We start from the raw sequence: 25204 nt of genomic DNA on the forward strand, positions 1-25204 counted from the left end.
ATGCTCATAGGTGATCACTCCTCTTTGCTCTGGATCTGTGACCTGGAACTGAGTAATAACTGACTGAACTGCCAGATGGTACTAGTTCTTATAAGAAATAATAGTTTAAGGATGCCTAGAGTGATATCTTTCTACCTTTCTATTTTTTCCTTTGTATTATGTTTTGACTTTCTTTCAGTTCCACATGTTCCTGGTCAGCCCCTGTGCCCAATGTTCTTATGTTGCTGTGGCCTGGAAAAATGACTCACTGTGACTTTCTTGGATTTTTTGATAAGAATTTGATTTAATATATTTTCTAGGTTGTGGTAGGGAAGGTGGGCTGGGCATGGTAGGCAAAAATACTTCCTGTCACTCTGAGATCTAAACTCTACCTCCATTGTTGTTTTCTATAGGGGCTTTCTTCAGGTACTGGGTTTTGTTCTTGTTCTGTCTGAAGTTGTTCAATTGGGTATATGGATTCATCTTTGTTACCTGATTCTAGGTGGCTTCACTGGAGACTTTAAGAAAGATCAGATCCTTACCTATCAAATTGGTTAATATGACAGAAAAGGAAAATGACAAATGGGGAAATTGAGATATTAATGCATTGTTGGTGAGTTTGTGAACTGATTCAACTATTCTGCAGAACTATTTGGAACTATGTTGAAAGGTCTATAAAATCATGCATACCCTTTGATGTAGCAATACCACTATTAGGTCTATCTTTCCCCAAATTAAAAAAAAAAGGAAAAAGACTACTTATACAAATATATTTATAGTAGCTCTTTTAGTGGCAGCAGAAAATTGAAATTGAGAGGATGTCCATCAATTGGGGAATGACTGAACAAGTTATGGCATGTGATTGTGATAGAATATTATTTTATTATAATATGAAATAATGAACATTATACTCTCAAAAAGAACCTGGAAAGGCTTACATGAACTGATGCAAAGAGAAGTGAGCCAAAATAGTAACAGCAATGTTGTGTGATAGATGATCAGCTGTGAATGACAGTTATTCTCAGCAATACAAAAATTCAATACAATTCTGAGGAAGTTATGGTGAAAAATGCTATCCACCTGCAGAGGAAGAACTGATGGAATCTGAATGCAGATAGAAGAATACTTAAAAAAAATTTCTTTTTTCTTCTTTTGGTCTAATATGCAAATATGTTTTGCATTATTGCGTATGTATAACTCCTGTCAAACTATTTGCTGTTTTAGGGAAGGGTGTGGGGAGGGAGGGAGACAGAGAATTTGGAACTCAAAAGTTAAAAGAAATGAATATTAAAATGTTTTCGCATATAATGGGGGAAAATAAAATGTTAAATAACATTGCTAAAAATATAAGAAATAAGCTTATTTTCTTTTTTTCCTAGGGAGCCTCTCTCAAGAAAGTTAAAAGAGAGATGGAATAAAATAAGCCCTATCTCTGTCCTTGTGTAAATTGAATGATCACTTTTTGTATTTCTGAAACATATAAGAATACGGAGTTACTTCAAAGTATTTTTCCTTCTGTAAGAGCCTATGTTAAGGTCTGCCTCCTTCATGAAAACTTCTTTAGTTAGGTAATGCTCATTTCTCTCCTTCTATACTTCCTATATTTGGTGTTAAAACTTTACATTTTTTCAATTACATTACAAAATGATACTTGAGCTTGACTATATATTACTTCTGGCTGCTGTTCTCTCTTCTAAAATGGAACACTGAAAACCATTCCTGGAAAGGAGCTAAGCTACTGGGTTTGTCATTTCTTGAGTTCATGAAGCCACATCTTTACCCTTGCTACCTTTTGCCTTGTTGATTCATATATTCCTAACTCTACCCCGCACACCAACCTTTTTCACCTCTTGCTTTGAGAACTACAATCAGATCAATACTATTTGCTATAAAAAAAGATCTATTGAAAAGTACATATCAACTGATCGACTCTTGTTCTCCTCATTATATTTGCGACTTCCCAAATAACTCCCTTCTGTAGTCATTACTCCTCTATGTATGTTGTCCACTCCATGAGAATGTAAATTAAAAGGATAGAAAACAAAGTAGATTCCAATCAAGTGAAAAATACATTGCAGGTACTTAAACGGAATAGAATAATATTGTGCTGTAAGAAACAACAAAGAAAATGAATGCAAAGAGGTATTGGAAGACTTAACATGAACTGATGAAAACTGAAGTAAGCATACACAAGAATACACATCATGATAACAACAATGTTAATGGGAAAATGACAAGCACGTAGCAATTGCAATGAAATGTTGCAAAACTGAAAAGCACAAGCTTGGATGCAAACAAAAGATATGAGCAAAGACCTCTCCTTGCTCTTTTGAATGGGGAGGGGAATTCATATGTCTGTAACATGGTATAAAACATCACATTTTTTCTTTGTTGTATCTATTGCTCTTGCTTAATTTTTTTTTCTTTAAAAAAATCACAAAACAAGATAAAACCTTTGTTATAAGAAGATTTTTCTGGGAAGGGGAGAAAATCTAAGGAATATAAATCCAAAAGATGTCAATAGAACCTATTTTTAAATGTTAGGTCCTTGAAGACAGGGGGATACCCAGCATTTAACACAGTGCTTGATTCATAGTAAGTCTTTATTAAATACTTAAAGTATTTGAATACAAATATTTGTCTTTCATTCATTCATTTGTTCATGTGTTTACAAAGGCAGAATTACGTAGTGAAAAATTTCTGAACTTGGAGAAATCATGAGCTGAATTCCCAGTTTAGCTCCTCATTATTTAAGTGACTGTAAGTGACTTACCCCATTTGGGCCTTAGTTTTCACATGTCTAAAATGAATTTTCTTTTACCTAGGGTCTCTCTCCTCCCTTATAGTCTATGAGTCAAGTTTTTTCTACATATAAACCTTATTTACCTCAAAATATTATCAGATTCTTATGGGTAATCATACAATTATTTATTAACAGAAAGTCTAATTTTTTCAAATATATGTACCTCATTTCTCCTATAAGAACACTCAATTAGGAGTCATAGAATGAGGGTTTGAATCTTACCTTTGCTAATTGCTAGTTTTGTAACTTTCACAAAGTCACTTAACCTTCCTGTGCCTCCCATTTCTCATCTCTAAAATGAGTCTATATTAAATATACTCTTAGTTCTTTTCCATTTCTAAATCCTCTTACTCTGTATATACTCCTCATCCCCCTCAGAAACCTAGTAAATGTTTAGCATCCTGTAAACATTTGTTGACTAATTTCTTTCAGTTGATCTTTCTTTGGAAACTGGGGCTACAGTAAATGGAAAGAGGCAAACAAAACAAATAATAAAGGGAGGGACAGTTATTTCTGTTTATGAACATTGAAGGAAAAGGCTAGCTGGAACAATATTTGATTCTAATGAAGCTGCGTGTGTGAGGACAGTAATAGACAGGCTACCACCCATATGTTCAGAATTAATGAAACTATCTTGTGGTTACAATTCACTGGAGAGATGAAAGAAAAAGCTTGCAATGAGAAAGAAACAATTTGTTCATGAAGTTAGAGTACCAGGGATGGAAGACGGGAATCTTAGATACCAGGAAGGCACTAGGGCAACAATTCTTAATCTTTTGTGTGTGTGTGTGTGTGTGTGTGTGTGTGTGTGTGTGTGTGTGTGTCGGTGTGTGTCAGTGTGGCTGTGTGTGCATGTGTGTGTCACAGCCCACTCTGGAAATATGATAAAGTCTATGGACTCCTTAGAATTATGTTTTTAAATAATTTTGAATTTTAATTAGATATTAGGAAAAAGTAAAGATTAATTTTTTTTCCCCACCCAACTATGTGGGCTTCCTGAAATCTCTCCACTGTCATTTTGAGGTTAAGAATTCCTGCACTGGGGATATTTAAAATATATACTAGCAATATTAGATTCTGTGCCCCTCCTCCTACCTTCTATTCATCACAAGTACTATTAACATAATTCTGGCAACATTGTGTATTTGGGTTCTATTTTTTTTTAATCATTAGTAATTTGAGAAACTTCTGTGTTTGGTACACTCTGTCCAGCCAGTAATTTTTACTGGCCAAGGGTTGTGTGTGATCCCTGAGTCTTCTAATAGGAACAGTAATTAGAAGAACATGGATTTTTTTTCTTTTTTTCCATATATATAATATATAATGTATTACATATACAATACATTATATATACATGTATATAATGGGCCAGTGTTGAATCTCACACCCTCAGCCTCAAAACTGAGAGAAAAGTTAAATTGTTACAAAAATAAATGCTCTTCAAACATTTACTTTGCATCATCTCACTGTAATTCCCTTGATATTCACAAGTGAGCTCTGAGAAACGACAAGAAGAGAAGCAATGAATAAAGTCAGTGGCTAGAGGAAGGGTAAATAAACAAGTGACTGCTAAAAGAAAATAAGGGGTCTCCTTAGGAAATTTTTTGGGTCATGGCAGCATCATCCAGGATCAAGAAACTCTAATATGTCAACTGGTGGTGAGAAATTAGGAAAGGGCCTTCACATTCTTATAAAAAGAAGGACTATTGACCAGTGGTTCCGATATTTCCATGTTGGGCATGTCAGGCATAACTATTATGATGAAAGGAAAAAAGTTGGAGAGAGAAAAAAAATGAAATAGAAATGGTAGTTGACATATGGAGTCCATTGTGGTCTGATCTCTTTAGAGGAAAAGCTTTACAAAATATATCATAAACAAATAGAAAGAAGATTCTAGAACTTTACAGCTTGAAGGCAAGACCAACAGTTATGGTGTATTGCCTCACTTTAAAGATGATCAAAATAAGGTCTAAAGGCTTTTCTTCAGCTGCACAACTAATTAGCAGGAGAATCACAGAATTTGAGAGTTGGAAAACACTTTTTCAGACATCAAATCCAGCCCATACAATAAGCTAAAGCATGGGTTTTACCTTTCTTTGTGGGAGTCCTGTACCTCCTCAGCAGTCTAGTGATACTATGGATCCCTTTTCAGAATAATGTTTTTAATTACATAAAGTAAAATTCAAAGGAAACTGAAGTGAAACAGTGGACAGAGTGTTAGACCTGGAGTCAGGAAGACACTAGTTTAAATGCAGCATCATATATTTACTAGCTGTGTGACCCTTGGCAAGTCACTTAACCTCTCTGTACTTTAGTTTCATCATCTGTAAAATGGGGATAACAATAGCACCTAACTTTAGGACTGCTGTGAGGACAAAATGAGATGATATGTCAAACACTTTGCAAAACTTAAAGTTCTGTATCAATCCTGCTGTTACTACTCTTTTCTCTCTCTCCCTCCCTCTCTCTTTCTTTCCCTCAATGGATCTCTCTCTCTCTCTCTCTCAGAACAAATTCACATACTTCAGCTTAAGAACTTCCCCACCATACCAAAGTAGCATACCTATACATACATCCCACTAGGCTCTATGTGAAACCTTCCAAGGAGAGGAAATTGACCCCCTCTCCAGGCATCCACTTCTACCTTTGGGCAGCTCTAATTGCTAAGAAGCCTATACTGACAGCTAAGTCTATTTCACTCTTCTGTGCCTGGCTGACTGGATTCTGACTTCTCTTTTAAACCATCTGCTTCTTAAAAATAACTGGTAGTTTACTTTTTTAAATAAACAGAATGGTTATTTATAGTAGAATAAGCTGGAACTGCACTTAGATAGAAACGAATTGTGCGTATGTGTGTATATGTATACCATCAAAATCTTATCCTCATACTTTTGTTAAAAACCAAAATGGAAAACAGATTTGGGGGACAGAGCCAAGATGGTGAAATAAAAGCAGGGGCTTACCTGAGCTTTCCTCCCAAGTCCTCCAAATACCTTATAAAAATTACTCTCAATAAGTTCTAGAGCAGCATAACCCATAAAAAGATGGAGTGAAATAAATTTTCAGCCCAAGACAGCTGTCAGAGTCAGCAGAAAAGGTCTGTTGCATCAGGTTGAGAGAAGTGTAGTCCATTGCAGGCTGTAGCACAGACCAGGCCCCAGCAAGTCTGGAGGAGACCTTGGGGTGACTGTATTGCTGGCAGTTCTAGCAGTTTCTAGACCTCTTGGCCCACAGACACCAGGGACAACTTAGAATGTCAGCAGGAAGGGTGTATTGCACTAAGGTAGTAGTGGAACACGGTCCAGTGCTGGTCCTACCAGCACAACCTGGCCCCAGAAGGTCAGGAGTCTTGAGAGTGACTGAATCAGCAGTGGCAGCAGCAGTAGTGGTGACTTTCAAGTCTCTCAGCCCACAGACTGTAAGAGGGTTGAACAACTGGTCATAAGGAAATGATAGGGGTCTTTTTACTAATACTGAGGCAGGACTCTATTGTTTCGCCCACATCTGCATCAAGGTCGCAGCTCTGGGTGGCAGTTCCAGGATGAGGAGGAGCACTAGCATAGCAGAACTTGCAGCAATAGTGGAGGGAGGATCATCCTCATACTTTCATGGCACAAAAGAGTGCTTGTGACCACTCATAGCCCAGAGCACAGTCCAGGAGAGTATAAAACACCTATCCTTAGATCATACCACCTTGGAAATACTAAATTTACAGGTCCCTAGAAGTATCTCTGAAAATAGCTTCACAAAACTCCTGAAGCTTAGGACAGTGCTCCCTCCACTCTGGAAGAAGAGCCCTACTTTAACAAGGAGTTTAATGTCAAGTAATAGACTTGGAAAGTGAACAAACAATAAAAGAAAAAAAAGCTCTGATTATAGAAAGTTATTATGGTGACAAGGAAAACCAAAACATACCCTTAGAAAGAGATAATAAAGTCAAAGCTCCTACTCTCAAAGCCTCCAAAAAAGATATATGAATTAGTCTTAGACCAGTGAAGAGTTCAAAAATGATTTTGAAAATCAAGTATGAAAGATAGAAGAAAAATTGGGAAGAGAAATGAAGGTGATGCAAAAAAAAAAAGTCATGAGAAAAGAGTCAACAGCTTTGTGAAAGAGGCACACAAAAAATACTGAAAAAAATAACACTTTAAAAAATAGACTAGGCTAAATAGCAAAAGAGGTCAAAAAAGCCAATTAAGAGAAGGATGCCTTATAAGTAGAATTGGCCAAATGGAAAAGGAGGTCCAAAAACTCACTGAAAAAAATAATTTCTTAAAAATTAGAATGGAGCAAGTGGAAGCTAATGACTTTATGAGAAATCAAGAAATTACAAAACAGAACCAAGAGAATGAAAAAAGTTGAATACAATATGGAATATTTCATTGGAAAAACCACTGATCTGGAAAATAGATTCAGGAGAGATAATTTAAAACTTTTTGGATTACCTAAAAGGCATGATCAGAAAAAGGGCCTAAACATCATCTTTCAAGAAATTATTGGGAAAAACTGCCTTGATATTCTAGAACCTGAAGGTAAAATAGAAATTGAAAGAATCCACTGATCACCTCCTGAATGAGATCCAAAAATGAAAACTGTCAGGAATATTATAGCCAAATTCCAGAGTTCCTAGGTCAAGTAGAAAATATTACAAGCAGTCAGAAACAATTCAAGAATTGTGGAGACATATTCAGGATAATACAAGATTTAGCAGCTTCTACATTAAAGGATTGGAGGGCTTGGAATATGATATCCTGGAAGGCAAAGGAACTAGGATTACAACCAAGAATCATCTACCCAGAAAAACCAAGTATAATCCTTCAGGGGTCATGGTGGTGGTGGTAGAGGATGGATATTCAATGAGATAGAGGACTTTTAAGCAATCCCGATGACAAGACTAGAACTAAATAGAAAATCTGACTTTCAAATACAAGACTCAAGAGAAACATAAAAAGGGTAAACAGGAAAGTAAATCATAAAGGACTTAAGGTTAAACCGTTTACATTTCTACATGGGAAGATGATATTTGTAACTCCTAAAACCTTTCTCCTTACTAAGGTAGTTAGAAGGAGTATATAAAGACAGAGGGAACAGGTGTGAGTTGAATATGAAGGGATTATATTTAAAAAATAAAATTAAGGTGTGAGAGAGAAATGTACTAGGAGTATAAGAAAGGGAGAGGTAGAATTGGTAAATTATCTTACATAAAAGAAGCAAGAAAAAGTTTTTGCAATGAAGGGGAAGAGGACGGAGGTGAGGGGAAATGAGTGAGCCTTACTTTCATTAGAATTGACTCAAAGAGGGAATAAGATATACAGGCAATGGGACATATAAATCTATCTTACCCTATAGGAAAGTAGAAGGGGAAGGGGATAAGAGAAAGGGTGATGATGATAGAAGGCAGGACAGATTGAGGAAAGGGGTAATCAGAAGCAAAACACTTTTGAGGAGGAAAGGAGAGAGAGAAGAGAATAAATGGGGTGGAGGAATAGGATGAAGGGAAATACAGTTAGCAAGAGTAACAAAAAAATTGAATCAAGTTTCTCTGACAAAGGCCTCATTTCTCTAACATATAGGGAACTATGTCAAGTTTATTGAAATAAGAGCTATTCCCCAAATGATAAATGATCAAAATATATAGTCAGTTTTCAGATGAAGTAATTAAAGCTATCTATAGCCATATAAAAGTATTCCAATTCACTATTGATTAGAGAATGCAAATTAAAATTAATTACGAATTAATACAAATTAAAACAATTCTGAGTACTACCTGCTACCTATAAGATTGGCTAATAGAGCAGAAGAGGTAAATGATAAATATTGGAGGGGATGTGGGGAAAATGAGGCATTAATGTATTGTTGGCAAAACTGTGAACTGATTAAAACATTCTATAGAGCAATTTGGAACTATGTCCAAAGAGCTATAAAATCATGCATACCCTTTGACCTAACAATACTGCTACTAGGTTTGTATCCAAAAGAGATAAAAAACAAAAAGGACCTATATGTACAAAAATATTTGTAGCTGTTCTTTTCTGGAGGTAAAGAATTAGAAATTAAGGAGATGCCCATCAACTGAGGAAAGACTAAACAAGTTGTGGTATATAATTATGACATAATATTGTACTATAAGGAACAACAAGGAGAATGCTCTCAAAAAACCTGGAAAAACTTGCATGGGCTAATGAAAAGTGAAACGTACTGGATACGAAATAACAGCAATGTTGTAAGATGATCAGCTGTGACTTAGCCATTTTCAGAAATACAACTATCTCATGAAACTGTTGAAATGAAAACTCATGAAAATTTTATCTATACATAGAGAAGGAACTAATGGTCTCTAAATACGGACTGAAGCATCCTTTTTTTTCTTGAGGTTTTTTTTTTTTTGTCTGTGTTTTCTTTTACAACATGACTGTTATGGATATGTTTTGTATGACTTCACATACATAACTTATATGGAAGGGAGAGAATTTAAGACTCAGAATCTCAAAAACAAATGTTTAAAAATTGTTTTTACATGTAACTGAGGAAAATCTAAGTACTAAATAAATAAAAAACAACATGGAACTGGAATTCTGGATGTATATGTTGAATTTACATTTTTTAAAGTAACGGTCAGCAACATGTAAACTGTTTCCAGCAAAAAGCCTGATTCTATCTCCTAATACTTGCTTATATCACTTTTTTTTTGTATGTGTGCCATTCACACCATGGAGGGAAGAAACAATTTTTTTGCCATATTTTCCTGCATAGCCTGGAAATTCTCCTTTCTTTTTCTCCTATAGTTGATGGTCCCAGAGATACCAGGGGATGATTTAGTAACCTGGCTTCCTGGTTACTGGTGGCTTTTGTGCCTGCCTGACAGGAAAGTGGGGGAAAGACAATGACCTTGGCTTAGAACATTCTGGTGAGGGGCACTCTCTTTCCCAATCTTTCTTTTGTCTGGCTTTCTAAAGAGAGTTTTTCAAGGGCTTTGAGGCCTGAATAGTATGATAGTGCCCCAAGTCCAGACTTCTGGGAAAGCATTTGAGGTATACGTGAGAGATTTTCTGCATTTTGTTAATATTCAGGGGGATGTCCGTAAGCCTTCCCTCTAAGTTCTACAATATCTTCAATGACTCACTTTTTAAGTCATCTGAAGATTGCTAAGCATTTCTCCCCAGAAGACCCCTTCTTCTGAGGGGGATAGGGCAAATATTGTAATTCCATTTTACAAATGAAGTAATGCTCAAGACAAGAAAAAGATTTGAATAAGGTCACCTAGTGTGGACAGGAGTGAGGAAGGCCTTCACCCCAGACCTTTCTTGATGCCAAGTCCAGTACTCTTTCCACTTTGCCACTCTTTCTCTCTGTGTAGCTAAACAAAAGTTCCCCACTGGCTGAAAAAGTTCTCTTGCAGTAGAGTCCAAGAGAGCTAATGTAAAGGGAATAGAAATGCTCCAGTCACTTGGTCACTGGTGTGGGACATAGGGAGCGACAATAACGCACTCCATTCTCCTCAAGGAAAGACTAGCTCCCACAAGTAGAACTGGGCCAGGGCAGCTGATGTGGAGTGCTGTCTTGTAGCTAATAAGTGAACTCTAGCTGGAGGCAGAGGTGTGGTTTCTGGGTGTGTGTGTGTGTATGTGTGTAGATGCACACCCTGAGGTCTCTACTCTGATGAAAATGTGGTCAATGAGGGGAAGAAAGACCTGGTTACTACTGGTGCAAAGGTCCCAGGGTGGGAGAGAGGGCACTGATGGAGGGTCCAAGTGACTGGGGATACTCCTAGGTCCTTACAGCCAGGTCAAGAAGCAACTCCAAGAAGAAGTTGTTGACCTTTTAAACTTCCTCCTCTGGGACAAAATGCCAGAATCCCCACCCTAATTTGACTCTGGCTATTCCTAATCTTTGATGTTCACTCCCATGTTGCAAAACTGTTTATTTTTATGTTCATGGCATCTTGCCAAAAACATTTGCAAAATGTAAGATGCTTCCTCCCTTCCCTCCAAAAACCAATTATTTCCCCAAGATCAATACTGAAGTTATGATTTATTTGTTTTTTGTTTTTTTTACAAAAGTCCAAATGCAGAAAGGAGAACACAGACTCTGTTGCACAAATAGGGAATTCTCATGGCTGCTCAAAATACTGTCAATGAATGTGAAAAATCAAGCAAAAAAGGCATCTGCAACTAAGAAACAGACTTGAAAAAGTCTCCAAGAGAAAAGGTCAAGGGGAAAATCTGAACTAAGTCATTTCCTTCGAAATGATTCTAATTCTTTAGGGGCTTTGGAAATTCCCTTAGGAAGTCTAAGAAAATGGAGATAGCTGCCCCCAGGACAAAGTGCAGATTAAGTTTTGCAAACGTTAGGTCAGGCAGGAGTGACCAAAGATCAAAGCATTTCTTAATATGCCACCCCCACCTCTCTGTTCAAGCTGTTCCAGGGACCATAGGAAGTACAGCAATGAGCAGGGAGCACGGAGGTTCTCTCTGGCATCAGAAAAAGCAAATGAAATTTTTCACAGACCACAACTCGATAGGGTCAGGCCAACCCAATATCATTCAGAGAATGTTCTTCCTTCAGCAAAGTACCTTTTCTTTTTTCATAAAGAGTGACTAAATGAGCAGATAAGGTCTACTTAGTGCACAAAATTTATTGGGCTTATGAAAAAAGGAAAATAGGGATGAAGTTTTGGAAGAGTTAGTTAAGGGAAAGAAAGGAGCTAGGGCTAGGTTTTACTTTGTAAAGCACGATAAAGCCTCTGCATAAGAGTGAAGTAAGGAATTATATGGAAGGGGTTCCTGTAAATATGGAAAACACCACGGTAATGACAGAAGGGCAATGAACTCAGCTTAGTTTAAGAAAATATGGGGAATTTCCATTGAAAGGAAGAGATTTTGCAGGTAGGATCATAGCTCACAGAATATAAAGAGAAGTCAAAAAATATATCACAGAACTCATCTGAAAGGTTTGTGCAAGAAAACTAAAGGGTTATGCACGTTGTTATCTGCTTATAACTTTGGGCTGGTAGACAAAGAGAATGATTTTTCTAACTGGCTTTTTGACTTGGACTAGATGTTTATCTATCTAGCTTACCTTCTGGGAAAAACATTCACTTTATCAGACCAAGGCCCAGAATATTGTGGACTGAAGAGACTTCAGAATCAAAATGCTTTAAGCTAGATCTTAGTGTATATATTCAGATTGGATAGAACTGAAGCATTAGGTCCATTGGATGATAGAGCTATAGTTAGGGTGTGTGTGTCTGTGTGCACACATGCATGTGCCTGGGTCCATACACATTATACTTGAATTTAAGATGTGTCCTCAAATAAGCTTGTTAAATGTTGTTGGTGGAATGGAAGGAAAGACTAACACAAGTCCCTGCCAAGTGCAGGGAGCTTGTTAAACACAGTTGTTTCTTGCTACAGCTTAGTTATAATTCTGCTTAGTTATAGTAAGTTTTGTGTATAGAATGATTCTTCAACAGAGAACCCAAGAAATTGGTCTTCACCTCTTCTTACGTCATTAAAATGAAGTGAGTATGGATCTTTGGCCTGAAGTCACTGGATAATTGTTTTAATTTTCTCTCTTACTCTACATATGCAGACAATCTGGCATTGACTCAAGAGAATACTCACTAGTGATTCCATCTCCTTCAATGTTAAAATGTGACAAAAATTTTAAAAATATATCAAATAGTACTAAAGAGATTAATAGATGAAAGTAGAATGTGTATAGTTATCTCACAATCAGCCCACTTGGCTCTGTATGTGTTTACACACAATCCAGCTGATTGCTAAGTAGTGTAGGCACAAGGCATAATGTCTTGCTCATTTTTGTTGAATATGCTGTTGGTTTCACCTATCTGCTCATTGCTTCAGTGAGTAAAAGAATTGGTCAGTTCTAGTAGAAATCTGTTATTGACATTTGTGGTTTTTTTAATGAGTCCATTAACTGTCAAAGTGACTTGCGTAAGAACTCTGTCTTCTGAAGGAATGAAGCAGCATCCCTTGTAATGGACTTCCGATCAGGTGAAATTAGGTTTTTTTATGAGGTGGTGACAGACTGGTTCTTTGAAAAATGGGATTATAAATTGGCATGAAATGGACAGGTTAAAAAAATAAAAAAACGTTCTGATTCCTAGCTTGGTACTATTTAGGCACAATTTGGATTACATCTGAGTTCAATTTAGATGGCTATGGGAAAAGCACATCTCTCTGCATACTTGCAAAGGCTGCAAAGGGAGAGGCACGGATAGTCCTAGGTCTAGGCATTTGCTCCTCTATTCTTGAGTGTCTTGGTTTTTTGGCAAAAGGCAGCTTAGTTGTTTACATTTTGTAGCTGATTTATGGGTGATGATTCTCAAAGCGCATGATACTCAGGGTCCTTCAACTACAGTTTGGCTCAGACTGTCTTCCAGGGAAAAGACTAGTCCTGTGGTAAACATCTAAGTGGGGCTAGAAGAAGGAGACATGCGAATCTATTTAGAGATTTTATTCTTTCAGACTTAGTCTATACTAACTAGGGCAGTGATTCTATTTCTGATTCAGGACACGGATGCCAATTATTCTGATTTTGGCTGTGGGAGACTGGCAAATATGAAAAGTACTTGAACAATTTTAAACCAAACCAGATTACCTAAATGATTCTGAACTCACCTTCAAGGAATCAGGATCATCACCTTAAAATCTAGTTCCAGCCTTAAAACCCCATTAGAGTTAATATGGAGCCAAGCCTTTCTGCATTGTACATCATAAAGGTAGAGACATAAACACATACTCAAAGAAGTCACCCTTATCCATCGGTACTTTACTTGTTCACCTACCTCCTCTTTTCTCTGCCAGCAGTCTGGGGTGAGAATCTACATAGGTGGGTAAGTTCATCTGTCTTTTCTCAGGAGTAGATTAGGTGATCTTGAGTGGGGCACAGATATAAGGGGCTGAGTGATACCTTCTCATACTTCAGCAATGGCAGAGTGGGCTATTATGTTGGACTACCTGATTTTAGGGTCTAGTTGAAAATGATACTAAGTTAATTGAGATTAAATTTAATTCTATTTATTCTAATTAACGAATTCAACAAATCTCATGCCATAAAAATAAACCCTTTATTGAGTGTCAATTTAACTCAAATCACAGTGCTAAGGGCTAGTGGTTTAAACTGAGATAACATACATTTCTGCTCTTATGGAGCTTACCTTGGGAGTGCTGGGTTTGGAATAAATGGATTTGGTTTTTGAATCCCAGCTTTTCTACTTAACTACCTGTGTGTGCAATTCAATTCACTTAACTTTCCTATGAATCAATTTCCTCATCTATAAAATGAGGAGATTGAACTGGATATCCTCTAAGTTTTCTTCCAGTTTTAGGTCTGTGATTCTATGATCTTACAATCTTGTCTCATGTCTTCATGTATATTATTAGGGAAGATACATGCAAAAACAACGGTGCCTTAAAGTAGGGTATGATATCTATGTAAAAGAAATCATGTGAAGTTTCACAGAAGGGTGATATTTGAACTTTGCTTTAAGGATGACTAAGTTGAAGGAAAAGAGGATGATTCAGGAATAAGGAATCTGATATTAGGAAAGGTATAAAAGTGAGAAAGCCTGAACTGAAATTTAGAAACTATGAAGGGAGTCAGTGTGAGACATGACTAGAAAGACAGGTTTGACTTTGATTGTGGAGGACTTTGCCATTAGGTCCATGACACTGATAAAGGTGTCATGGGAATGTACGTGGTGTTAAAATTTTCCCAGAATCCTTAGTTTCTGAATATTTCCCAAAAGGCAATTGAGTTCATATAATCCTTCTGACTACCATTTTACTCCTCTCTCTCTTCCCATCTAGTTCACTCACTCATATCTAATGTCAGTGTTTCTCTTCTGTTTGTCTTCCTACACTTCCTTAGAACCAGAGCCAGAAGATCCAACAGGCATTCTCATGTATCTGATTCAGCTCCATAGCTATGTCATGTATTTGTTTCTAGAGTCTCAGTGGTGGGCACATTTCTGAGGAGACAATGTGTAGTCTGCAGTCCATGTGTTGCATAGTGCCATGGCCTCATGAAAACTGTCTCTGCCTACATTTTAACGGTAGACAAATCTTAGATGCAAAATGATTTTTACAAAATATGTTGTATTCGGACCTTGAGATGATTCTAGTCTAAAACAGCATAGAGGCCAAGGATATATGTTGAATTAACAGTATGTATACTATCCTGGAAATCTCTAGCAATTAGAAATATATAAATGAGGAATGAATTGCCTAAGGACTCATTGGGATGCTGAAGGGGGAATTCCTGTTTGGGTGTGGGTTGGACTAAATGGTCTCTGAGGTCTCTTCCAACTTAATGATTCTATGACTATGTAAGTAATTGATTTGAGAAGGGGAGAGGATGACTTTTGACTTCAGCATGAACCTTCTTCCTGCCTTGAGTTCATGAGCTCAGAGACTTCAAATAAATTTCTGAAATTTGAAATCCAGCAGACACTGCAGAACCCTTCTTGAGGCTACAGGGATGGCCTTTCAAACAGTTACAAGGCCCCTGCGGAAACAGTGGAGAGAACTTGTTGCAATCAGAGCTTGTCTCTAGCTCATTATTAATGGGAAGGCTTTGCTCTCCATTGCTATCAGTCAGACAACTTAATTTCAGGAATTTATGAAGAAAAGAAAGAATGTACTAATTATGTATAAAACTCTGGAATTTTAACCAAGTCATTCTTCTTTCAAGAAGATGGAAATACTTTCTGTGACTTGAAGATCATATCTTTGAAAGCATATCACTATTATCTATACTATTTGGACTTTCTCAAAGAAAATATTATCAGATTTTCCCTTTAGTTAATCTGGGAATAAATTAATTTGTCAGTTGCTTCTATATGTTTACGTGTTGGCCAAAGACTCTGATTAGCATGGCAAATTAGAAGGAGCAAGGGACTGAGGGTCAGAAGGCTTGGCTTCTAGTCCTAGCTCATTTATTAACTCACTGTAGATCCTGGGAAGTCACTTCCTTCTCTAGAAGGGGATGAAAACAATGCTAGTCTTACCTCACCAGGTTGTGAGAAAAATTCTTTTCAAACCTTACAAATGTTATTCATATGTGAATTGTTGTTATTACCAAAAAGGATACAGAATTATAGATTTAGTGCTAAAAAGGATCTTGGAAGTCATATAGTCTAACTTTCTCATTTTAGAGATAAAGAAATTGAGGAGGAGAGAAGTTAAGTACTTTCCCCCAGTCGTGAACAAATATTAAGTTATCTTGGGAAGAATTTGAACCCAGAAACATTAAATTCAGAGTCAGGTCTATTTCCCTTGTCCCATGGTGCCTCCTGAAACTTTTACTCATCTCATCCAGCAAAATAAGATCAACAACTTTATTTATGAGAGCAATTTTGAATTGGTCTCTACAAACAGTATTTTATAACAATTTCTACATATCTTTACACTGTACAATCCAAGGTACATTGGATAGTGACTATTATTGACTAGAAACTGTGTCTAAGGTAATAGATGACTGATTCTTTCCAGAAAATTCTCCATGAAGACTGACTGTTATTTTGAAGCTTTACCTGTTCTTTGGAGGTGCTGGGATTAACTGGAAACTCAACCTTTTCACCTCCTAGGTAGCATAAAATTGTTCTAGTTCAGGGAATGGCAAACTTTCATAAATTATAATGTGCTAAATTTCTGAGTCTGACTTCTTATGAGTCTGTGTGGGGAATAGGTGAGGGAGAAGGAATAAAAAGAGAGAAGTTAGTGCTGACCCTCAATCAATCCATAAGTCTTCCAGCTAGAGGTAGACTAGGGGTTGTCTGTATACTGGCCACCAGTTGTGGTCAGAGAATAACCAGTTTGGGGTATGTGGGCAGTAATCACTCAAGGATCTTTAAAAATTCACCTCCTGGCACTTGTTTCCCAGCATTCCATAGCTATTCTTTATACTTTGAACTTGCACTTAGTGAATTTCTTTTTCAGTCCATCATGCTTGTGGATTCTTCATTCCATCACCTGGGTAGATTGTTTGCCGGTGGTCACACTTCCCCTATGACCTCACTCCTTAATGGACCTGTTATTCCCCTAGCATGCATCAAATTGAAAAATATCAGTGTATTGAACCAAGAGTCTAGGCTGGAAATTTACCATGAGTTCTTCTGGATTTCTACATCTTTCTGATTTCTATCAGAACAAAAGTTATCAGCCACTAAAATGTATGTACTGAATAAGTGTATTGATGCAATGAGTGAAAGAAATATAAAAAAAAATACTTGCATATATATTTATTTGGAGTATTTTTCAAATTTGTAGGATCTTTGACACAGTTGAAAGGAATCTTAAATTATCTAATCCAATCATTTTTTTTTTTTGTAGATAAGGAAACAGATCCAAAGGAAAGGTAATTACTTGCCTAAGTGGCAAAGCTGGAATTCCAATTCAAATCATAGGGATAAGAGATCTCAAATTGGAAGATTATCTCCAGGACAGTGTAATTCAACCAGTGTATTTTAAAGATGAAGAAACTGAGGCCCACAGAAGTTATATTACTTACTCAAAGTCATGCAGGTAGTATTTAGGCCTAGAACCCCTGGCCCAATGCATAGAGCACGGGTCCTTGGTTCAAATATAGCCTTAGAAACGTATTAGCTGTGTGACCCTGGGCAAGTCACTTAACCTTTTTGTGTCAGTTTCCTCAACTGTAAAATATGTATAATAACAGCATCCTATCTTGGAGGGTTGTTGTGAGAATCATATGTGATAATATTGGTAAAGCCCTTGGTGTAGTGCCTCATACATAACAGGTGTTATATAAATGCTTGTTCTCCTCAGAGTCTCTTGTCTCAGCTCTAGCTCTCATTTGTTTTCACTAAACCAACTCCAAATTGTGGTAAAACACATTAGAGCTTGCTATTTCCTGAATCGTATCGCATATTACTGGCCTCTAATTAACTAGGCAACACATCACTGATCAGAACTTAAGTGCTAGTGTGGTTACAAGAAGGGAGTTTCATTTCAGACCAAAATACTGCACATGAATCGCTTTCATTTCCCGTAAGATCATTCATACAGGGATCTCAGGGTTCAAGGTAAATCCCTATATTATCTGATTCAGAGCTTTTCATTCTTATAAGAATTTTTCCTTTTTCAAACTTGGCCCTATATCTATATCTCTATATCTGAGATATAGAAATATCTTTGATAGATCTGAGATATAGAAATATCTCAGAAAATTATCATTTTTATCATTTCCACTGATGACTTATTACAGGAGATTCTCATTAATTATAACAGTGCCAAGAAGAAAGTAAGCTGCTGGGTTTACAAGGTATAGGAGGTCTTAATCTGAAAACCAGTTGCTGCTGCTATTGAAAAGGCAGGCGGGGCCAAGATGGCAGAGTAGAAAGACGCACATACACATAGCTCCAAACACACAACCCACAGAACAGCTAGAGGGGACCAATTCACGGTGAATTCTGCACCCAGAGGCCATGGAATATTGGAGCGAGGGAGATTTCTGTTCCGGAGAGACCTGCAAACCTCTCGCGGGGGGTCCTTCGTGCTGCGGACTGGGCGCCGGGACTGGGAGCTGAGTGCAGCCCTGCAGCGGCCGCGACACCGTGAGGAAAAGATCCGAGTGGGCTACGGGGACAGGATCTCCAGCGGCCGCACAAGCCCCTCCACCCACAGGTGACGGGGGTCGGTGAGAGAGTCTCTTTGGTGGGTCGGGAGGGGAGTGGGGTGCCCCCATGGCTCGAGCCCCCCCGGGAGATAGAAGCTGAGAGGCGGCTGCAGACAGGGGCTCCCCAAGCAGGCGGGAGCCTGGATCCATTGTGGAAGGTCTGTACATAAATCCTCTGAGGGAACTGAGCCTGAGAGGTGGCCCTGCCCTGACCTGACCATCTGAACTTAATTCTCACACTGAATAGCAGCCCTGCCCCCGCCAAAAGCCCTAAGGCGGGAAGCAGCATTTGAATCCCAGTCCCCAAATGCTGGCTGGGAGGACCAGGGGGCGAGGTGGGTGTGAGGAGAATATTCAGAGGTCAAGTCACTGGCTGGGGAGAATGCCCAGAAAAGGGAAAAGAAATAAAACTATTGAAGGCTACTTTCTTGGAGAACAGACATTTCCTCCCTTCCTTTCTGATGAGGAAGAACAATGCTTACCATCAGGCAAAGACACAGAAATCAAGGATTCTGTGTCCCAGCCCACCCAATGGGCTCAGGCCATGGAAGAGCTCAAAAAGAATTTTGAAAATCAAGTTAGAGAGGTGGAGGAAAAACTGGGAAGAGAAATGAGAGGGATGAAAGAGAAGCATGAAAAGCAGATCAGCTCCCTGCTAAAGGAGAACCAAAAAAATGTTGAAGAAATTAACACCTTGAAAACTAGCCTAACTCAATTGGCAAAAGAGGTTCAAAAAGCCAATGAGGAGAAGAATGCTTTCAAAAGCAGAATTAGCCAAATGGAAAAGGAGATTCAAAAGCTCACTGAAGAAAATAGTTCTTTCAAAACTAGAATGGCACAGATGGACACTAAGGACTTTATGGGAAAGACAGATATCACAGAACATAGAGAGAAGATTGGAAAAATGGAAGATAATGTGAAATATCTTATTGGAAAAACAACTGACCTGGAAAATAGCTTCAGGAGAGACAATGTAAAAATTCTGGGACTACCTGAAAACCATGATCAAAAGAAGAGCCTAGACATCATCTTCCATGAAATTATCAAGGAAAACTGCCCTGAGATTCTAGAACCAGAGGGCAAAATAAATATTCAAGGAATCCCCAGAACACCGCATGAAAGAGATCCAAAAAGAGAAACTCCTAGGAACATTGTGGCCAAATTCCAGAATTCCCAGGTGAAAGAGAAAATATTGCAAGCAGCTAGAAAGAAACAATTCAAGTATTATAGAAATACAATCAGGATAACACAAGATCTAGCACCCTCTACATTAAGGGATCGAAGGGAATGGAATAGGATATTCCAGAAGTCAAAGGAACTAGGACTAAAACCAAGAATCACCTACCCAGCAAAACTGAGTATAATACTTCAGGAGAAAAAATGGTCTTTCAATGAAATGGAGGATTTTCAAATTTTCTTGATGAAAAGACCAGAGCTGAAAAGAAAATTTGACTTTCAAACACAAGAATGAAGAGAACCATGAAAAGGTGAACAGCAAAGAGAAGTCATAAGGGACTTACTCAAGTTGAACTGTTTACATTCCTACATGGAAAGACAATATTTGTAACTCTTGAAACATTTCAGTATCTGGGTACTGGGTGGGAGTACACACACACACACATGCACACACGCACACATACATAGAAACAGTGCACAGAGTGAATTGAAGAGGATGGGATCATATCTCAAAAAAAAAAAATGAAATCAAGCAGTGAGAGAGAAATATTGGGAGGAGAAAGGGAGAAATTGAATGGGGCAAATTATCTCTCATAAAAGAGGCAAGCAAAAGACTTATTAGTGGAGGGATAAAGAGGGGAGGCGAGAGAAAATCATGAGATCTACTCTCATCACATTCCACTAAAGGAAAGAACAAAATGCACACTCATTTTGATAGGAAAACCTATCTCACAATACAGGAGAGTGGGGGACAAGGGCACAAGCAGGGTGGGGGGGAGGATAGAGGGGAGGGCATGAGGAGGAGAATGCAATCCGAGGTCGACACTCAAGGGGAGGGAAAGGATCATAAGAGAATAGAAGTAATGGGGGACAGGATAGGATGGAGGGAAATATAGTTAGTCCTATACAACACAACTAGTATGGAAATCATTTGCAAAACTACACAGATTTGGCCTATATTGAATTGCTTGTCCTCCAAAGGGAAGGGGTGGAGAGGGAGGGAGCTAAAGAAGTTGGAACTCAAAGTGTTAGGATCAACTGTAATGTTCTTACCACTAGGAAATAAGAAATACAGGTTAAGGGGTAAAGAAAGCTATCTGGCCCTACAGGACAAAAGAGAAGACGGAGACAAGGGCAGAAAGGGAGAATAGAAGAGAGAGCAGATTGGTCACAGGGGCAATTAGAATGCTTGGGTTTGGGGGGGGAGGGGATAAAAGGGGAGAAAATTTGTAACCCAAAACTTTGTGAAAATAAATGTTAAAAGTTAAATAAAAAAAAAAAGGAAAAAAAAAAGAGAATGTTGAAAGCTAAAAAAAAAAAAGAAAAACAAAAAAAAAAACGAAAAGGCATCATTTCAACGACATTCTATTCATATATTTTTAGAAAAATAATTATTTTCTTTTCTTCACATTACCTACACTTAATCCTAAACATTCATTCCTTTTTTTAAAATCTCTATTGGTTCCTATTTTATTCCAGATCCACAGAGTCTAAATTGGAAAGCTACAAGTTATCCAGGGAGTTTAGCCAGCATGGTCAATCTGAGTAAGTCAGATTGTCACCTCTTTCCTCTCAAACCTCTAAATAATTTAAGTAGAAGACAGTATTTTATTTGTTCAGAACTAATAAAAACAATTACTTCTATGGTGTTTCTAGAGTTACAAAACCACTTTCTCCAAAACCCCTTTTGATAACGTAGGTAAATCCGTTTTGTTTCTGAAGAGACTGGAGTTCACAAGGAATGAGTAATTTACCTACTGTCACAAACCCAAATCTTTTTCACTATAGCTCACTGCCTCCGACTTCTCCTCAGGCCTTGCTTTTCTTATAAGTAAAACAACAAAGTTAGATTAGTTGGGACCTAACACACCTTCCAGCTCTAAAATGCTATGAATCTTTGGCTAATTATAGACATTAAAAATAAAATGCTTCTCCAAACTCAGGGAGGGTTTTCCCCTGGGTTTGTCAGCTTACTTCTCTGTTCATCTATCTTTGCATCACAGTGCCTCAACATGCTAAGAAGCTCTAACTACTGAAAATAATACCCCTTCCATATTCATAAATATTAAGTGTGATGGCCTGGAGTACATATACTGGGCTATTTAAACATAAACCCCCTTCCTCTCTCCCCATTCTGATCTTTGGGTCTCATTCAGATAAGACTAAGAACATAAATGCAATGGAAGAAGATTGCTGCCATGTTTAGGTTACTGAAGGAGTGGTTGGGTGGGGAAGAGGTCTCTTAACCCAACCCAATGATGGCATTCACTAACATGGTAGACTGTAGGTCTATAGAGCTTCTGTTGAGAAAATGAAACATTGGATCAAAGAGAAGGTCCTGTCTTTGGCAGGGAAAAAGGATACTGAACAGAAATAATGCTTACTTGGCTAACTTGAATTCTTGCCTATGATTTTTCAACTCGAAGGGATTAGAATATCTCTCAGATCATCTCTCTTTTTATCATTGTATTCCACATTTTGTTGTCCAAGATTTGCATTTAATTTTTAATCAAATGATGATGTGTGATTTTATCCTGGAAAATTTCTAGGGAGGTAGCAGACCTTTAGGTCTTTTTGAACTCAATTTTTCCATAGCTTGAGCTGTTGCTTATTTCTTAGTTATCTCATTCTTTCTTGTAGTAGCTGCTGTCTTAGCTCAAGTTAAGAGATATTGCCCCTTTGGTTATGAGTTTTAGAATATAATATGAGACTTGGACACATACATAAATTTTAAAAAGTAGCCTAAAATATTCATTAATTTTTCTTTCATTTTAAATAAAATTTTCTTTTTTCCTAGTTACATGTTAAAACAATTTTTAAAGATTTTTTTTAAGTTTTGAGTTCCAAATGCTATCCTTCCCTCTCTTCCCCTGCTTCCTTGAGATGGTAAACAATCCGAGATAGCTTATACATATGCAGTCACATAAAACACTTCCATATTAATCCTTTTGCACCAGAAGACTTGAAAAAATATAAAAGACAAAAAGAAAGTGAAAAATAGCATGCTTCAGTCTATTCAGACAACATCAGTTCTTTTTCTTGAGGGAAATAGCATTTTTTTTTATCATTAGTCTTTTGGAATTCTCTTAGATTATTATATTGCAAAGAATAGTAAGCCATTCACAATTCTTCATCATATAATATTGCTGTTATGGTGAACAACATTCTCCTGGTTCTGCAGTTCATGTCATTCTTTCCTAGCTTTTATAAAATCATCCTCCTTGTCACATTTCTTATAGCACAATAACATCTTATCACAATTATACGCACAAATTGTTCAACCATTATCCAACTGAATAATTTCTAAGTTATTTTGAGGACGTGATATTCACTCACTCATTCAACTACAACAAATATTAATGAGTGCCCACTATGTGTAAAGTACTCTGCTAGGCTGTGAGGAAGTCATCAAGTAAAATTAGACTAATTCTCTGCTCTCATGCCTTTACAGTCTAAGATAAGAAATACATGAAACTCTTCTTAATGAAAAATAGATTATAAGTGCATGAGAAAAATATAAACAAAGTGCCATAAGAAATCATTTAGTGCAATAGTGATTCAGAGCATTTTTTCATATGCCTATAGATACCTGTTCATGTCCTTTGATCATTTATCATTTGGGGAATGCCTCACATTCTTATAAATTTGACTCAGTTCTCTATATATTTGAGAAATAAATCCTTTATCAGAGACACTTGCTCTAAAGATTGCTTCCCAGCTTTCTGCTTCCCTTCTAATTTTGGTTGTATTGGCTTTGTTTGTGTAAAACTTTTTAAACTTGATGTAATCAAAATTATCCATTTTGCATTTCATAATGTTCTAGGATTACAGATTTAGAGCCAGAAGAGATCTAAGAGGCCCTCTAGTCCAACTTCCTTTATTTTACAGTTGAGGGAACACAGGTTCAGAAAGTCTAAATCGATTTTCCAAAGTCACTCAGGTCATAAATGACATTGAATTGTAAACTTCAAGCAGAGAAGTGAGAGAAGTGGTGGTAAAGAGAAAGGTGGTTAATAGGAGTCAGTAGTCTCTTTGTTATAGAATTTTGCCAGTTGAAGACCCTGGAAGGTTGAAAGAGTATGAAAAAGATAATGAAGTAAGTAATGAGACTGTCTTTCAGAAAGATTTGTCTCACTGAAATATTTTAATATTGAGATAAATATAGAATCTCATCAATATCTCTACTCCTCCTATATCTCTTTAATCTATATGATTCCTATGTGCATGAGCTTCTATAAATTTCAACAGAAGAATTAGACAATAAATATGACACTCTCTTCTAGTTCCTCTAATGTTTTGGGAGTACCAGTGTAATATTTGTCACATTCATCTATTATCCACTGCTGTATGACTGGCCCACATCCTTTTCTGGTGTTGTTGTTGCCCTCATGTGGTGGGCAAATCATTACTTAACACTACTATGTATCTTTCTGATACTCTTTGGGTTTCTCCACAGTCTTGATTCTTTTGAGATTGTGGTGTCCCATGATTTGCAGATATATCACATTACTAGGAGAATGTTGGTGTTGAAATGTTTCTTTTTTTGGTCAAGGAGAAGCCAGTGATTGTTGAAGGCAATGAGAAAATTTTTCAAAAGCACTTCAGCTTTCCCTCCCTCACAGTCTGAGACCAGATTATTAACACAAATACCTTATCAAAGAGACATGTATTGATGAAGTAATTTAGAAGACTGCGCATGTCATAATCTGGGTTATACACATCTTCATTAACTTAGTTTTTCTTATGGGGCTTGTTATACCAATCTCTTTGACTGGTTGTAGATCTCATTGGGATAGATTTTAAAAAAAGATAATAGACAAGTAGGTAGATTAAGCCTTCTTTCTTTTCCTTGTTACAGTTCTCAGTTTCTCAATTTTTTCTAATATTCCACAGAAATATCTTCACATTAGAAATTTTCTCCACTCCTGCACTTTTCACCTTGCAAGTACCCTCTATCCCTGCAGTCTCTGCCTCTGATTGGCTGGTTCCTTCCAGAACTCCAATTTTAAGTATGCCCAAGTGACTCATCAGAATTTCCCTATTGTTCTACCAAAGGGGGCTCCCTCTCTCAGCTTTCTTTTATGTCTTGTCTTCCACCATTAGGATGTGTGTTCACCCTTCATTGCTAAAGAAGATCATGCCATCAGAGAAATAAAGACATGACTTGCACTTGACTTTGTTTTGAGTGAGGGCTTTTGAGTGAGTCATCAGCCTCTTTTATGTCTTGTCTTCCACCATTAGGATGTGTGTTCACCCTTCATTGCTAAAGAAGATCATGCCATCAGAGAAATAAAGACATGACTTGCACTTGACTTTGTTTTGAGTGAGGGCTTTTGAGTGAGTCATCAGCCTCACTTCTCCTTCAGAGCCATCTGAATCTAGTGACCAGATATTCATTAGGATGACTGGAGATGACCCAGGATGAGGCAGTTGGGGTTAAGTGACTTGCCTAAGGTCACACAGCTAGTGAGTGTCAAGTGTCAGAGGTGAGATTTGAACTCAGGTTCTCCTGACTCCTGCCCTGGTTCTCTATCCACTGCACCACTTTGCTGCCCCTAGAATATAACCATTAGAATATAAACT

This window comes from Notamacropus eugenii, chromosome 4 (genome assembly GCF_028372415.1).
Source record: "Notamacropus eugenii isolate mMacEug1 chromosome 4, mMacEug1.pri_v2, whole genome shotgun sequence".
NCBI lineage: Eukaryota > Metazoa > Chordata > Mammalia > Diprotodontia > Macropodidae > Notamacropus > Notamacropus eugenii.